A 4,574-nucleotide genomic window follows, 5' to 3' on the forward strand; every position below is an offset into this window, starting at 1 on the left:
GTAATCATTTTGTCACAGTGGGTTGTATCAGTGGGTGGAAACTTACATGATGAATGGGAAGGAATTTTTTTTGTCTTTATTTATTTTTTTAATATTACATTAAAAAAATATGAGGTCCCCATATACCCCCACCCCCTTCACCGCACTCCTCCCCCCATAACAACAACCTCCTCCAACCTTATGAGACGTTCATTGCATTTGGTGAATAATTTTAAAGTCAGAGCTACATCGTGGAAATCTGAGAGGGGAATTCTCTTGGTGGACAAGCTTATGGGCTAAAGAACAATGTTGGAAGCTAGGATATGAAGCCAGGAATTAGCAGACAAATGAAATAAACAGGTCAAGTATAAATAAGACAGAGGTCTTGAGAAATTACCTGGATCAGATATTGTCCTCAAAGCCAGTACAATTTGGGTGATGTGGAAAAGAACAAAGGTTGGATTGACAAAATAGCTTCCTTTTCAGAGTTTTTGAACAAACCCAACTGGCATTTTATCATGACCCCTTGACACTTACTGATTTTCTCCAGCTTATCTATGGAGCAAGTCTTAGGGGTACAGGCAGGAGGAAAAAGACAATGTTTCAAGAACTGGGTGCCTTCACTTGTGCCTTCCTTCTTCCAGGCCCATTCTGATCACATTCATGTTTTAGCAGGTGTGATCTTTCACCATGTCTCCTGTTCCTTTGGACATTCAAACTTCACCTGACTCTACGTCCAGTATATGTGGTATCATGCGATAGAGTCAGGAACTCAGTTTCCATAATATAGATATTATCCTTATTGTTACTGCTGCTGGTCAGGACCCAAAGTACAAAGGTTGTATGGCTACACCATATCTAGGAAATAGGTAACCTTGTTACATCCCAGAGGATGGACATTCCTACTACTGTCCAAAGAAGAGATGCCATGGCATTTCCTAAACAATGAATTTACTTGTACTGTGAAGTCTCTGCCCATATTTGCTCAATATGGGCAGAGAACACACTATGCCAGTCATGTTACCTATTTAAAACATATTCAAGATTTACTGTTACTTAAACCTAGGCTGCTATGTTTTGTACCAACATGATCCTTCCCTGACTGAATTGGACCCAAGAGCAACCAATGTTTAGGTTAAACTGGAACCTATGACCTATTTGGCTTAGCACAAAAAGATAAGCTTGGTCAATCAGAACATCTCTGTGTCTCTATTTGAATTAGGAAATAGGAAAAAAAGTCCAACTATTTGTAGGAGCTACAAATGCAAGTCAGAAGGTTGAATTAGAGCATGAAAGGCCACAGTGTAACTAATCAAGCTGAAGTTATTGTGAGATAATTTGTAAGGGAACTGTAGTAGAGCATAGATGAGTAATATTAATGAAGGCCCATTTATGGACTTCAATTGTTAATGTCTCTTTAGATTGTTTGGCTCATTTGTCTGTGTCAAGTCTCCTATAGTCTTGCAACAGATTCTATTTTACTTGAAGTCCTCTGTCTCTAACTAAAACAAATCACAAAGTGGATATTAAGTTGTTTGTTTTCTGGCACAGCACTCCCTGCTCTTATCCCATAGGTCTGGCAGCCATGCAGAGAGAGTTAAACAGATAGGGTCCCTGTCATTTAGGAGTTTATAATAAATCCAGACCAAAGAAGAAAAGAACACTTTTGAGTGCCTGCTATACGGGATGAACTAAGTGTGTTACTTTACGTACATCACCTCCTTTATTCCCCAAACTCACCTTAAGAGGTAGATATCTCTATGTTACAGAGAAGCAATTGAAGGTGCTGAGAGGGAGAGTGATTTTTCACAGCTCAAGACTTGATGTTAGTTTGTATGGAGCCAAAGCCTGGGCTCTTTTCACTATACCTCACTTCCTTGGTCAAACTTTTGACCAAAGTTTCCAAACTTAGTTCTTCATGAGAACCATCTGGGGATTATTTTAAAGAAATAAGTATGTCCTACTTCACACGTACTTCCCTACCACACCAAAAATTCTGGACCCCAGTTCCAGGACCAGTGTGTTTATTACACTGTTTCATCCTATATTTAAAGGAAGATCATAATCTCTCAAACAATCCCTTTCTTTCATTTCTTGCAGTTACCTGAATCAAGGCAATGATACCTTCTACTGGAGTTACCTGAATGCAAGGGATTGGCAAAAGCGAGACCTGCTCACAAAAAGCCATTGCATATTAAGATTACATTCAAATAACATTCAGCGTTCAATTAAAATAATACCTGATCTACAGCAATGCTCAGGGATGTATTCACCAAGTGCAATGAATGTTTCATGATGATGGAGGAGGTTGTTGTTATGGGGGAGGAGTGGGGTGAGGGGTGTGGGAGTATATGGGGACCTCATTTTTTTTAATGTAACATTAAAAAATAAATAAAGACAAAAATAAACAAATAAATAAAATAGTACCTGATCTAATTGTCCCTATTTTACTGATGAGGATATCAAGGCCAAAGAGTTTAAGTAACTTGACTAGGGTCAGTCAACAGAGGCAGAACCAAGATTATTTATGTAGATTCCAGAAGCTCAGTGCTTTTCTTAAACTTTTTCTTATCTCTAATTACAATTCCTCTTACCTTATAGCCTGGTTTTTTTCAGACTTGCCACATTTCCTCCCATTCCAGGACCTGTAACCCTAGATACTCTGCATAGCTGCACTAACGTATACTTGGCCTAGAGCCTTTGTTTCAACAAAATTCATAAGAGAGGGTGCTGTGCAAACATGCCCTAGCACACCTGGATCAGCACAGTGGGGGAGGGAGACAGAGCCTGAGGGATCTGTCCCTTCTGTGGGAGCACACAAAGTTTGTGGGCCAAAATTAATATACAATTAGCATCCAGTATAGTTCTTGAAAGTGACAGAGACCTTTTATTCCTCATCTGCATGTTGTATCCAAACCAGGACAGTTTATTCTAACCCTATGGAAGTGGTGGTGGGAGTCTTTAGGTAGGATTGGTCAACATGATAAAGGTTTATGGTGTGATGTGAAAAACACTATCCTGGAAATCAACAGACAAAGCTTCCAATAGCTTCCACTCTCCGGGTCCCAGTTTGCCTATGTATAAGTGGCAGGGATTAGACTCTGCCATTTCTAAGGTCCTATCAATCTTTGATACATTAACATTCTATGCAATCAATTCTTTCTACCATGTTTCTGTTGCCTGCAACAGTTGGCTAGAGATGGAGCAGACTACAAGGCTGGGTTGTTAAACTTTGGGCAGAAATCTAGGGAGTGTGGACTATTGAGGCAAAGCTTCAAGACTGGTTTAGTTTTGAGAGTATTTTCTTACAATTTAATATTTTAGGAAAAAATAAATAGAAATTGAATTATAAACTTTAAACTTTTTCTTATTAGCAGGAAATCTGAGGTCTACAAGTGATCTAATGAAATATCTGGATTATTCTGTGTTGTCCCCAAGCCTTCTTCCATCCCTATCCATATGCCTTATGGGACAGTAAATTATAAGAATTTGACACTCGGATGGTTGAAGTGGGAAGTAGGAAGGTGCTCTGAGAAAAGCTTGATATTTTGTTCTTGTTAGGAGCAGTACTGAAAGATATTTAAGCATTCATTTACTAAGTAAACATTTCCTGAGCATCTACAATATGCCAGAGACTGTTCTAGGCACTTGCCATGTAGATATGAATGAGGTATACAATGATTCAGAACAATCACGTGGGTTTTTTTTCTCCTATCTCGGGTCACAGAACTCATGTCTGCCATGGCCAAAATAATGGTGTTGGCCAGGACTCTGACCTTCACTAAGGAACAAAAAAGTAGTGAAGACCACTTGTTTTGTTGCTTCTTGTATGTTGTCAATTTTCTGATAGAAGCTAAATTCCAAAGTGACCCTGTTGCAATATACCAGCCATATACCAACAACACACCAGTTTCACATGAAGGACCTATAATACAACCCAGTGCTTTGACTTAGTTCATCTCCTTTATTTCAGATGACTTAAAGAACTTAAATGCTAGGCCTGGTTGATAATGGAGCTTGAGTTTGGAATCAGGATCACTTCACATAATTTAATAGAAGCCAATAACACAGATAAACTTCTAAGGAATTTTGGCCAATTTTATATATCCATAAGAGCTATGAGGTCATGCCTGCCTGGCAAGAGAATAAAGAAATTTGGCGGATTTGAAGCAAGTGATGTCTTCCTAATTTCTCACAATGGGATGAAAACACCAGCCCAGGTTTCACCACTGAAGGTACGATGCTGGAAAGATTGGCTCTTCTTGATTGCACCAAATGTTTAGTAGGTTTACAGTGAGTGCCTGAGGAGAATGGGCTATGACGAAAAGTATGAGGAAACCCTTGATGGTCTAGTTAAAAGACTGGCTGAGGTCTGTTCTGTGTGTTTAGTAATGTAACCGCTATTCTTGTGGAGCCATTGAATATGTCTGGTAAGGTTGCCTTTACCCCTTGTATTAGTCAGCCAAAGTGGTGCTGATGTAAAATACCAGAAATTGGTTGGTTTTTATACAGGATATGTATTTGGGGTAGGAGCTTACAGACACCAGGCCATAAAGCATAATTTACTTCCCTTATCAAAGTCTATTTTCACATAT

The sequence above is a fragment of the Dasypus novemcinctus genome, chromosome X, assembly GCF_030445035.2.
Source record: "Dasypus novemcinctus isolate mDasNov1 chromosome X, mDasNov1.1.hap2, whole genome shotgun sequence".
Taxonomy (NCBI): Eukaryota; Metazoa; Chordata; class Mammalia; order Cingulata; family Dasypodidae; genus Dasypus; species Dasypus novemcinctus.